At 40.9% G+C, this 9,520-nt stretch overlaps 25 non-coding genes and 5 pseudogenes across 25 annotated transcripts; 27 read left to right on the plus strand and 3 right to left on the minus strand.

Annotated features, from left to right (window-relative positions):
• Positions 1-121: 121 nt before the first annotated feature.
• Positions 122-240, minus strand: LOC114771353 (5S ribosomal RNA). The gene has a single exon (XR_003743583.1). It is a non-coding gene; the product is annotated as a 5S ribosomal RNA (ribosomal RNA).
• Positions 241-383: 143 nt separating this feature from the next.
• On the minus strand, positions 384-502 carry LOC114771640 (uncharacterized; annotated as a pseudogene).
• Positions 503-646: 144 nt separating this feature from the next.
• LOC114771653 (uncharacterized) lies at positions 647-765 on the minus strand (annotated as a pseudogene).
• Positions 766-1,549: 784 nt separating this feature from the next.
• On the plus strand, positions 1,550-1,668 carry LOC114771650 (uncharacterized; annotated as a pseudogene).
• A 143-nt stretch (positions 1,669-1,811) lies between these two features.
• LOC114771669 (uncharacterized) lies at positions 1,812-1,928 on the plus strand (annotated as a pseudogene).
• A 1,046-nt stretch (positions 1,929-2,974) lies between these two features.
• Positions 2,975-3,093, plus strand: LOC114771609 (5S ribosomal RNA). The gene has a single exon (XR_003743832.1). It is a non-coding gene; the product is annotated as a 5S ribosomal RNA (ribosomal RNA).
• Positions 3,094-3,238: 145 nt separating this feature from the next.
• LOC114771565 (5S ribosomal RNA) lies at positions 3,239-3,357 on the plus strand. Its single transcript, XR_003743788.1, has one exon. It is a non-coding gene; the product is annotated as a 5S ribosomal RNA (ribosomal RNA).
• Positions 3,358-3,511: 154 nt separating this feature from the next.
• Positions 3,512-3,630, plus strand: LOC114771568 (5S ribosomal RNA). The gene has a single exon (XR_003743790.1). It is a non-coding gene; the product is annotated as a 5S ribosomal RNA (ribosomal RNA).
• A 143-nt stretch (positions 3,631-3,773) lies between these two features.
• Positions 3,774-3,892, plus strand: LOC114771655 (uncharacterized; annotated as a pseudogene).
• A 153-nt stretch (positions 3,893-4,045) lies between these two features.
• LOC114771494 (5S ribosomal RNA) lies at positions 4,046-4,164 on the plus strand. Its single transcript, XR_003743720.1, has one exon. It is a non-coding gene; the product is annotated as a 5S ribosomal RNA (ribosomal RNA).
• A 144-nt stretch (positions 4,165-4,308) lies between these two features.
• On the plus strand, positions 4,309-4,427 carry LOC114771495 (5S ribosomal RNA). Its single transcript, XR_003743721.1, has one exon. It is a non-coding gene; the product is annotated as a 5S ribosomal RNA (ribosomal RNA).
• A 144-nt stretch (positions 4,428-4,571) lies between these two features.
• On the plus strand, positions 4,572-4,690 carry LOC114771496 (5S ribosomal RNA). The gene has a single exon (XR_003743722.1). It is a non-coding gene; the product is annotated as a 5S ribosomal RNA (ribosomal RNA).
• Positions 4,691-4,834: 144 nt separating this feature from the next.
• On the plus strand, positions 4,835-4,953 carry LOC114771497 (5S ribosomal RNA). The gene has a single exon (XR_003743723.1). It is a non-coding gene; the product is annotated as a 5S ribosomal RNA (ribosomal RNA).
• Positions 4,954-5,097: 144 nt separating this feature from the next.
• On the plus strand, positions 5,098-5,216 carry LOC114771498 (5S ribosomal RNA). Its single transcript, XR_003743724.1, has one exon. It is a non-coding gene; the product is annotated as a 5S ribosomal RNA (ribosomal RNA).
• A 144-nt stretch (positions 5,217-5,360) lies between these two features.
• Positions 5,361-5,479, plus strand: LOC114771499 (5S ribosomal RNA). Its single transcript, XR_003743725.1, has one exon. It is a non-coding gene; the product is annotated as a 5S ribosomal RNA (ribosomal RNA).
• Positions 5,480-5,623: 144 nt separating this feature from the next.
• On the plus strand, positions 5,624-5,742 carry LOC114771501 (5S ribosomal RNA). The gene has a single exon (XR_003743727.1). It is a non-coding gene; the product is annotated as a 5S ribosomal RNA (ribosomal RNA).
• Positions 5,743-5,886: 144 nt separating this feature from the next.
• Positions 5,887-6,005, plus strand: LOC114771502 (5S ribosomal RNA). Its single transcript, XR_003743728.1, has one exon. It is a non-coding gene; the product is annotated as a 5S ribosomal RNA (ribosomal RNA).
• Positions 6,006-6,148: 143 nt separating this feature from the next.
• On the plus strand, positions 6,149-6,267 carry LOC114771503 (5S ribosomal RNA). Its single transcript, XR_003743729.1, has one exon. It is a non-coding gene; the product is annotated as a 5S ribosomal RNA (ribosomal RNA).
• A 144-nt stretch (positions 6,268-6,411) lies between these two features.
• LOC114771504 (5S ribosomal RNA) lies at positions 6,412-6,530 on the plus strand. Its single transcript, XR_003743730.1, has one exon. It is a non-coding gene; the product is annotated as a 5S ribosomal RNA (ribosomal RNA).
• Positions 6,531-6,674: 144 nt separating this feature from the next.
• LOC114771505 (5S ribosomal RNA) lies at positions 6,675-6,793 on the plus strand. Its single transcript, XR_003743731.1, has one exon. It is a non-coding gene; the product is annotated as a 5S ribosomal RNA (ribosomal RNA).
• A 144-nt stretch (positions 6,794-6,937) lies between these two features.
• Positions 6,938-7,056, plus strand: LOC114771506 (5S ribosomal RNA). Its single transcript, XR_003743732.1, has one exon. It is a non-coding gene; the product is annotated as a 5S ribosomal RNA (ribosomal RNA).
• Positions 7,057-7,200: 144 nt separating this feature from the next.
• On the plus strand, positions 7,201-7,319 carry LOC114771507 (5S ribosomal RNA). The gene has a single exon (XR_003743733.1). It is a non-coding gene; the product is annotated as a 5S ribosomal RNA (ribosomal RNA).
• Positions 7,320-7,463: 144 nt separating this feature from the next.
• LOC114771509 (5S ribosomal RNA) lies at positions 7,464-7,582 on the plus strand. Its single transcript, XR_003743734.1, has one exon. It is a non-coding gene; the product is annotated as a 5S ribosomal RNA (ribosomal RNA).
• A 144-nt stretch (positions 7,583-7,726) lies between these two features.
• LOC114771510 (5S ribosomal RNA) lies at positions 7,727-7,845 on the plus strand. Its single transcript, XR_003743735.1, has one exon. It is a non-coding gene; the product is annotated as a 5S ribosomal RNA (ribosomal RNA).
• Positions 7,846-7,989: 144 nt separating this feature from the next.
• LOC114771511 (5S ribosomal RNA) lies at positions 7,990-8,108 on the plus strand. Its single transcript, XR_003743736.1, has one exon. It is a non-coding gene; the product is annotated as a 5S ribosomal RNA (ribosomal RNA).
• A 144-nt stretch (positions 8,109-8,252) lies between these two features.
• On the plus strand, positions 8,253-8,371 carry LOC114771513 (5S ribosomal RNA). The gene has a single exon (XR_003743738.1). It is a non-coding gene; the product is annotated as a 5S ribosomal RNA (ribosomal RNA).
• Positions 8,372-8,515: 144 nt separating this feature from the next.
• Positions 8,516-8,634, plus strand: LOC114771514 (5S ribosomal RNA). The gene has a single exon (XR_003743739.1). It is a non-coding gene; the product is annotated as a 5S ribosomal RNA (ribosomal RNA).
• Positions 8,635-8,778: 144 nt separating this feature from the next.
• LOC114771515 (5S ribosomal RNA) lies at positions 8,779-8,897 on the plus strand. The gene has a single exon (XR_003743740.1). It is a non-coding gene; the product is annotated as a 5S ribosomal RNA (ribosomal RNA).
• Positions 8,898-9,041: 144 nt separating this feature from the next.
• Positions 9,042-9,160, plus strand: LOC114771516 (5S ribosomal RNA). Its single transcript, XR_003743741.1, has one exon. It is a non-coding gene; the product is annotated as a 5S ribosomal RNA (ribosomal RNA).
• Positions 9,161-9,304: 144 nt separating this feature from the next.
• Positions 9,305-9,423, plus strand: LOC114771517 (5S ribosomal RNA). The gene has a single exon (XR_003743742.1). It is a non-coding gene; the product is annotated as a 5S ribosomal RNA (ribosomal RNA).
• The last annotated feature ends 97 nt before the right edge of the window (positions 9,424-9,520 follow it).

A 9,520-nucleotide genomic window follows, 5' to 3' on the forward strand; every position in this document is an offset into this window, starting at 1 on the left:
CTTTAAACAACCTAGGCTTGAAAACATATCACAGAGTGAAAATACCTCTTAACTTACTTTAGAAAAAAACTAACAAAGCGATGCAAAAAAACTTCATTTTAAAAAGTTTTTCAACAGTTAAAGCTTACAGCACCTGGTATTCCCAGGAGGTCTCCCATCCAAGTACTAACCAGGCCCAAGCCTTCTTAGCTTCCGAGATCAGACGAGACCGGGCGTTCTTGGGCTGGTATGGCCGTAAGCAATCTCTGCTTGAAAATCTTGGACTTTAAACAACCTAGGCTTGAAAACATATCACAGAGTGAAAATACCTCTTAACTTACTTTAGAAAAAACTAACAAAGCGATGCAAAAAAACTTCATTTTAAAAAGTTTTTCAACAGTTAAAGCTTACAGCACCTGGTATTCCCAGGAGGTCTCCCATCCAAGTACTAACCAGGCCCAAGCCTTCTTAGCTTCCTAGATCAGACGAGACCAGGCGTTCTTGGGCTGTTATGGCCGTAAGCAATGTCTGCTTAAAAATCTTGGACTTTAAACAACCTAGGCTTGAAAACATATCACAGAGTGAAAATACCTCTTAACTCACTTTAGAAAAAAACTAACAAAGCGATGCAAAAAAACTTCATTTTAAAAAGTTTTTCAACAATTAAAGCTTACGGCACCTGGCATTACCAGGAGGTCTCCCATCCAAGTACTAACCAGGCCCAAGCCTTCTAAGCTTCCGAGATCAGACGAGACCGGGCGTTCTTGGGCTGTTATGGCCGTAAGCAATGTCTGCTTAAAAATCTTGGACTTTAAACAACCTAGGCTTGAAAACATATCACAGAGTGAAAATACCTCTTAACTTACTTTAGAAAAAAACTAACAAAGCGATGCAAAAAAACTGTATATATGTTATCATGTAATTACTTCTTTTATTCATATCCTTTAAGCACGAATATGTATTAATCCTTGGAATATTACTGACAACTCTTAATCATTAGCAAATCTCAGAGCAAAGGTTTTAAGTTTGCAGGACTGCATGACCGCGACCTGAGGACCAACAACAAGCAGACCATGATGAACCAGAGTCCAATCACCTGAAGAATCTACAGACGAAGATGAACATGTCACCATATCACCATGACTCGACCAAAGATCAATTCATAAGACTACGTGTAATACACAATTATTAACTAATATGGTGTGATTTTATGTGAACCCTAATGAACCTACCAAATAATAGAAGGAGATGCGATGAAAGACGCCAGAGCTTTTGGAATCCTGTTGTAAGGCGTGACTTCCATTCGCTCTCCTTGCAAGTAAAACGGACTCAAATGCTTTGTGTCTTTCTTCTCTTTGTTTAGTAAATGTTATACTGACAGATAAACCTAACAGAGACCTCCTGGGAATACCAGGTGCTGTAAGCATTAACTGTTGAAAAACTTTTTAAAATGAAGTTTTTTTGCATCGCTTTGTTAGTTTTTTTCTAAAGTAAGTTAAGATGTATTTTCACTCTGTGATATGTTTTCAAGCTTAAGATGTTTAAAGTCCAAGATTTTCAAGCAGCGATTGTTTACGGCCATACCAGCCCATGAACGCCCGGTCTTGTCTGATCTCGGAAGCTAAGAAGGCTTGGGCCTGGTTAGTACTTGAATGGGAGACCATCTGGGAATGCCAGGTGCTTTAAGCTTTAACTATTGAAAAACTTTTTAAAATGAAGTTTTTTTGCATCGCTTTGTTAGTTTTTTCTAAAGTAAGTTAAGAGGTATTTTCACTCTGTGATATGTTTTCAAGCCTAGGTTGTTTAAAGTCCAAGATTTTCAATCAGAGATTGCTTACGGCCATACCAGCCCAAGAACGCCCGGTCTTGTCTGATCTCGGAAGCTAAGAAGGCTTGGGCCTGGTTAGTACTTGGATGAGACCTCCTGGAAATCCTAGGTGCTGTAAGCTTTACTTTACTTTACTTTACTTTATTTGGCAGACGCTTTTATTCAAAGCGACTTACAATGGGAAGACACCAGCAATTCTCGTTCGATTTCTATAGAATATCGAGTATACAAACTAAGAGCCCTGATAAGGCTTAGACTTGTCATTAAAGAGCATGCTCGGAGAGTGTTGGGTGCTAGACTAAGAAAAATTATAATGTATTTATACATTTTGTATTTGTTTGTTCAATGTGTATGCATGTGTATGTGTTAAATTTGTCTGTAATATTTTTGGAATAAGAGGGTTTTCACCTTCTTCTTAAAAGTGGTGATAGTCTCGGCTAGTCGTGTGGAGGAGGGCAGGTTGTTCCACCAGCCAGGGACAACAACGGAGAACAGACATGATTGGAATCGGAGACCCCGTGAAGAAGGAATTTTTAGTCTCCATTCGTTTGCCGATCTGAGAGAGCGTGCAGGAGTGTATCTAGGTAGTAGTGTGTTGATGTAGGAGGGCGCAGTTCCATTAACAGCCCTGTAGGCAAGCATCAAGGATTTGAACTCAATGCGAGCAGCTACCGGGAGCCAGTGGAGGGAGGTAAGAAGAGGTGTAACATGGGTGTATTTTGGCTGATTGAAAATGAGACGGGCTGCCATATTTGGGATCATCTGGAGTGGTTTTATGGTGACTGCAGAGGCTCCAGCCAGGAGAGAGTTACAGTAGTCGAGTTTGGAGATGACCATTGCCTGGACGAGGAGCTGCGTAGCCTGTTGTGAGAGAAAAGGCCGAATCTTGCGAATGTTGTAGAGAGTGAACCTGCAGGATCTGGAGATCGCAGCAACATGATGGTTCAAACTCAGTTTGTTATCTATCCAAACTCCAAGGCTTTTTGCAGATGCCGTGGGTGTTAACAATAGGGATCCAATTTGAACTGTTTAAAAACTTTTTAAAATGATTTTTTTTCTTGCATCTCTTTGTTAGTTTTTTTCTAAAGTAAGTTAAGAGGTATTTTCACTCTGTGATATGTTTTCAAGCCTAGGTTGTTTAAAGTCCAAGATTTTCAAGCAGAGATTGCTTACGGCCATAGCAGCCCAAGAACGCCCGATCTCGTCTGATCTCGGAAGCTAAGAAGGCTTGGGCCTGGTTAGTACTTGGATGGGAGACCTCCTGGGAATGCCACGTGCTGTAAGCTTTAACTGTTTAAAAACTTTTTAAAATTAAGTTTTTTTGCATCGCTTTGTTAGTTTTTTTCTAAAGTAAGTTAAGAGGTATTTTCACTCTGTGATATGTTTTCAAGCCTAGGTTGTTTAAAGTCGAAGGATTTTCAAGCAGAGATTGCTTACGGCCATAGCAGCCCAAGAACGCCCGATCTCGTCTGATCTCGGAAGCTAAGAAGGCTTGGGCCTGGTTAGTACTTGGATGGGAGACCTCCTGGGAATGCCAGGTGCTGTAAGCTTTAACTGTTGAAAAACAGTTAAGGCTGTTTAAAATGAAGTTTTTTTGCATCGCTTTGTTAGTTTTTTGTTCTAAAGTAAGTTAAGAGGTATTTTCACTCTGTGATATGTTTTCAAGCCTAAGTTGTTAAAGTCCAAGATTTTCAAGCAAAGATTGCTTACGGCCATACCAGCCCAAGAACGCCTGGTCTCGTCTGATCTCGGAAGCTAAGAAGGCTTGGGCCTGGTTAGTACTTGGATGGGAGACCTCCTGGGAATGCCAGGTGCTGTAAGCTTTAACTGTTGAAAAACTTTTTAAATGAAGTTTTTTTGCATTGCTTTGTTAGTTTTTTTCTAAAGTAAGTTAAGAGGTATTTTCACTCTGTGATATGTTTTCAAGCCTAGGTTGTTTAAAGTCCAAGATTTTCAAGCAGAGATTGCTTATGGCCATAGCAGCCCAAGAACGCCCGATCTCGTCTGATCTTGGAAGCTAAGAATGCTTGGGCCTGGTTAGTGCTTGGATGGGAGACCTCCTGGGAATGCCAGGTGCTGTAAGCTTTAACTGTTGAAAAACAGTTAAAGCTGTTTAAAATGAAGTTTTTTTGCATCGCTTTGTTAGTTTTTTTCTAAAGTAAGTTAAGAGGTATTTTCACTCTGTGATATGTTTTCAAGCCTAGGTTGTTTAAAGTCCAAGATTTTCAAGCAGAGATTGCTTACGGCCATACCAGCCCAAGAACGCCCGGTCTCGTCTGATCTCGGAAGCTAAGAAGGCTTGGGCCTGGTTAGTACTTGGATGGGAGACCTCCTGGGAATGCCAGGTGCTGTAAGCTTTAACTGTTGAAAAACTTTTTAAAATGAAGTTTTTTTGCATCGCTTTGTTAGTTTTTTTCTAAAGTAAGTTAAGAGGTATTTTCACTCTGTGATATGTTTTCAAGCCTAGGTTGTTTAAAGTCCAAGATTTTCAAGCAGAGATTGCTTACGGCCATACCAGCCCAAGAACGCCCGGTCTCGTCTGATCTCGGAAGCTAAGAAGGCTTGGGCCTGGTTAGTACTTGGATGGGAGACCTCCTGGGAATGCCAGGTGCTGTAAGCTTTAACTGTTGAAAAACTTTTTAAAATGAAGTTTTTTTGCATCGCTTTGTTAGTTTTTTTCTAAAGTAAGTTAAGAGGTATTTTCACTCTGTGATATGTTTTCAAGCCTAGGTTGTTTAAAGTCCAAGATTTTCAAGCAGAGATTGCTTACGGCCATACCAGCCCAAGAACGCCCGGTCTCGTCTGATCTCGGAAGCTAAGAAGGCTTGGGCCTGGTTAGTACTTGGATGGGAGACCTCCTGGGAATGCCAGGTGCTGTAAGCTTTAACTGTTGAAAAACTTTTTAAAATGAAGTTTTTTTGCATCGCTTTGTTAGTTTTTTTCTAAAGTAAGTTAAGAGGTATTTTCACTCTGTGATATGTTTTCAAGCCTAGGTTGTTTAAAGTCCAAGATTTTCAAGCAGAGATTGCTTACGGCCATACCAGCCCAAGAACGCCCGGTCTCGTCTGATCTCGGAAGCTAAGAAGGCTTGGGCCTGGTTAGTACTTGGATGGGAGACCTCCTGGGAATGCCAGGTGCTGTAAGCTTTAACTGTTGAAAAACTTTTTAAAATGAAGTTTTTTTGCATCGCTTTGTTAGTTTTTTTCTAAAGTAAGTTAAGAGGTATTTTCACTCTGTGATATGTTTTCAAGCCTAGGTTGTTTAAAGTCCAAGATTTTCAAGCAGAGATTGCTTACGGCCATACCAGCCCAAGAACGCCCGGTCTCGTCTGATCTCGGAAGCTAAGAAGGCTTGGGCCTGGTTAGTACTTGGATGGGAGACCTCCTGGGAATGCCAGGTGCTGTAAGCTTTAACTGTTGAAAAACTTTTTAAAATGAAGTTTTTTTGCATCGCTTTGTTAGTTTTTTTCTAAAGTAAGTTAAGAGGTATTTTCACTCTGTGATATGTTTTCAAGCCTAGGTTGTTTAAAGTCCAAGATTTTCAAGCAGAGATTGCTTACGGCCATACCAGCCCAAGAACGCCCGGTCTCGTCTGATCTCGGAAGCTAAGAAGGCTTGGGCCTGGTTAGTACTTGGATGGGAGACCTCCTGGGAATGCCAGGTGCTGTAAGCTTTAACTGTTGAAAAACTTTTTAAAATGAAGTTTTTTTGCATCGCTTTGTTAGTTTTTTTCTAAAGTAAGTTAAGAGGTATTTTCACTCTGTGATATGTTTTCAAGCCTAGGTTGTTTAAAGTCCAAGATTTTCAAGCAGAGATTGCTTACGGCCATACCAGCCCAAGAACGCCCGGTCTCGTCTGATCTCGGAAGCTAAGAAGGCTTGGGCCTGGTTAGTACTTGGATGGGAGACCTCCTGGGAATGCCAGGTGCTGTAAGCTTTAACTGTTGAAAAACTTTTTAAAATGAAGTTTTTTTGCATCGCTTTGTTAGTTTTTTTCTAAAGTAAGTTAAGAGGTATTTTCACTCTGTGATATGTTTTCAAGCCTAGGTTGTTTAAAGTCCAAGATTTTCAAGCAGAGATTGCTTACGGCCATACCAGCCCAAGAACGCCCGGTCTCGTCTGATCTCGGAAGCTAAGAAGGCTTGGGCCTGGTTAGTACTTGGATGGGAGACCTCCTGGGAATGCCAGGTGCTGTAAGCTTTAACTGTTGAAAAACTTTTTAAAATGAAGTTTTTTTGCATCGCTTTGTTAGTTTTTTCTAAAGTAAGTTAAGAGGTATTTTCACTCTGTGATATGTTTTCAAGCCTAGGTTGTTTAAAGTCCAAGATTTTCAAGCAGAGATTGCTTACGGCCATACCAGCCCAAGAACGCCCGGTCTCGTCTGATCTCGGAAGCTAAGAAGGCTTGGGCCTGGTTAGTACTTGGATGGGAGACCTCCTGGGAATGCCAGGTGCTGTAAGCTTTAACTGTTGAAAAACTTTTTAAAATGAAGTTTTTTTGCATCGCTTTGTTAGTTTTTTTCTAAAGTAAGTTAAGAGGTATTTTCACTCTGTGATATGTTTTCAAGCCTAGGTTGTTTAAAGTCCAAGATTTTCAAGCAGAGATTGCTTACGGCCATACCAGCCCAAGAACGCCCGGTCTCGTCTGATCTCGGAAGCTAAGAAGGCTTGGGCCTGGTTAGTACTTGGATGGGAGACCTCCTGGGAATGCCAGGTGCTGTAAGCTTTAACTGTTGAAAAACTTTTTAAAATGAAGTTTTTTTGCATCGCTTTGTTAGTTTTTTTCTAAAGTAAGTTAAGAGGTATTTTCACTCTGTGATATGTTTTCAAGCCTAGGTTGTTTAAAGTCCAAGATTTTCAAGCAGAGATTGCTTACGGCCATACCAGCCCAAGAACGCCCGGTCTCGTCTGATCTCGGAAGCTAAGAAGGCTTGGGCCTGGTTAGTACTTGGATGGGAGACCTCCTGGGAATGCCAGGTGCTGTAAGCTTTAACTGTTGAAAAACTTTTTAAAATGAAGTTTTTTTGCATCGCTTTGTTAGTTTTTTTCTAAAGTAAGTTAAGAGGTATTTTCACTCTGTGATATGTTTTCAAGCCTAGGTTGTTTAAAGTCCAAGATTTTCAAGCAGAGATTGCTTACGGCCATACCAGCCCAAGAACGCCCGGTCTCGTCTGATCTCGGAAGCTAAGAAGGCTTGGGCCTGGTTAGTACTTGGATGGGAGACCTCCTGGGAATGCCAGGTGCTGTAAGCTTTAACTGTTGAAAAACTTTTTAAAATGAAGTTTTTTTGCATCGCTTTGTTAGTTTTTTTCTAAAGTAAGTTAAGAGGTATTTTCACTCTGTGATATGTTTTCAAGCCTAGGTTGTTTAAAGTCCAAGATTTTCAAGCAGAGATTGCTTACGGCCATACCAGCCCAAGAACGCCCGGTCTCGTCTGATCTCGGAAGCTAAGAAGGCTTGGGCCTGGTTAGTACTTGGATGGGAGACCTCCTGGGAATGCCAGGTGCTGTAAGCTTTAACTGTTGAAAAACTTTTTAAAATGAAGTTTTTTTGCATCGCTTTGTTAGTTTTTTTCTAAAGTAAGTTAAGAGGTATTTTCACTCTGTGATATGTTTTCAAGCCTAGGTTGTTTAAAGTCCAAGATTTTCAAGCAGAGATTGCTTACGGCCATACCAGCCCAAGAACGCCCGGTCTCGTCTGATCTCGGAAGCTAAGAAGGCTTGGGCCTGGTTAGTACTTGGATGGGAGACCTCCTGGGAATGCCAGGTGCTGTAAGCTTTAACTGTTGAAAAACTTTTTAAAATGAAGTTTTTTTGCATCGCTTTGTTAGTTTTTTTCTAAAGTAAGTTAAGAGGTATTTTCACTCTGTGATATGTTTTCAAGCCTAGGTTGTTTAAAGTCCAAGATTTTCAAGCAGAGATTGCTTACGGCCATACCAGCCCAAGAACGCCCGGTCTCGTCTGATCTCGGAAGCTAAGAAGGCTTGGGCCTGGTTAGTACTTGGATGGGAGACCTCCTGGGAATGCCAGGTGCTGTAAGCTTTAACTGTTGAAAAACTTTTTAAAATGAAGTTTTTTTGCATCGCTTTGTTAGTTTTTTTCTAAAGTAAGTTAAGAGGTATTTTCACTCTGTGATATGTTTTCAAGCCTAGGTTGTTTAAAGTCCAAGATTTTCAAGCAGAGATTGCTTACGGCCATACCAGCCCAAGAACGCCCGGTCTCGTCTGATCTCGGAAGCTAAGAAGGCTTGGGCCTGGTTAGTACTTGGATGGGAGACCTCCTGGGAATGCCAGGTGCTGTAAGCTTTAACTGTTGAAAAACTTTTTAAAATGAAGTTTTTTTGCATCGCTTTGTTAGTTTTTTTCTAAAGTAAGTTAAGAGGTATTTTCACTCTGTGATATGTTTTCAAGCCTAGGTTGTTTAAAGTCCAAGATTTTCAAGCAGAGATTGCTTACGGCCATACCAGCCCAAGAACGCCCGGTCTCGTCTGATCTCGGAAGCTAAGAAGGCTTGGGCCTGGTTAGTACTTGGATGGGAGACCTCCTGGGAATGCCAGGTGCTGTAAGCTTTAACTGTTGAAAAACTTTTTAAAATGAAGTTTTTTTGCATCGCTTTGTTAGTTTTTTTCTAAAGTAAGTTAAGAGGTATTTTCACTCTGTGATATGTTTTCAAGCCTAGGTTGTTTAAAGTCCAAGATTTTCAAGCAGAGATTGCTTACGGCCATACCAGCCCAAGAACGCCCGGTCTCGTCTGATCTCGGAAGCTAAGAAGGCTTGGGCCTGGTTAGTACTTGGATGGGAGACCTCCTGGGAATGCCAGGTGCTGTAAGCTTTAACTGTTGAAAAACTTTTTAAAATGAAGTTTTTTTGCATCGCTTTGTTAGTTTTTTTCTAAAGTAAGTTAAGAGGTATTTTCACTCTGTGATATGTTTTCAAGCCTAGGTTGTTTAAAGTCCAAGATTTTCAAGCAGAGATTGCTTACGGCCATACCAGCCCAAGAACGCCCGGTCTCGTCTGATCTCGGAAGCTAAGAAGGCTTGGGCCTGGTTAGTACTTGGATGGGAGACCTCCTGGGAATGCCAGGTGCTGTAAGCTTTAACTGTTGAAAAACTTTTTAAAATGAAGTTTTTTTGCATCGCTTTGTTAGTTTTTTTCTAAAGTAAGTTAAGAGGTATTTTCACTCTGTGATATGTTTTCAAGCCTAGGTTGTTTAAAGTCCAAGATTTTCAAGCAGAGATTGCTTACGGCCATACCAGCCCAAGAACGCCCGGTCTCGTCTGATCTCGGAAGCTAAGAAGGCTTGGGCCTGGTTAGTACTTGGATGGGAGACCTCCTGGGAATGCCAGGTGCTGTAAGCTTTAACTGTTGAAAAACTTTTTAAAATGAAGTTTTTTTGCATCGCTTTGTTAGTTTTTTTCTAAAGTAAGTTAAGAGGTATTTTCACTCTGTGATATGTTTTCAAGCCTAGGTTGTTTAAAGTCCAAGATTTTCAAGCAGAGATTGCTTACGGCCATACCAGCCCAAGAACGCCCGGTCTCGTCTGATCTCGGAAGCTAAGAAGGCTTGGGCCTGGTTAGTACTTGGATGGGAGACCTCCTGGGAATGCCAGGTGCTGTAAGCTTTAACTGTTGAAAAACTTTTTAAAATGAAGTTTTTTTGCATCGCTTTGTTAGTTTTTTTCTAAAGTAAGTTAAGAGGTATTTTCACTCTGTGATATG

The sequence above is a fragment of the Denticeps clupeoides genome, unplaced genomic scaffold (assembly GCF_900700375.1).
Source record: "Denticeps clupeoides unplaced genomic scaffold, fDenClu1.1, whole genome shotgun sequence".
In the NCBI taxonomy this organism is placed as follows: Eukaryota; Metazoa; Chordata; class Actinopteri; order Clupeiformes; family Denticipitidae; genus Denticeps; species Denticeps clupeoides.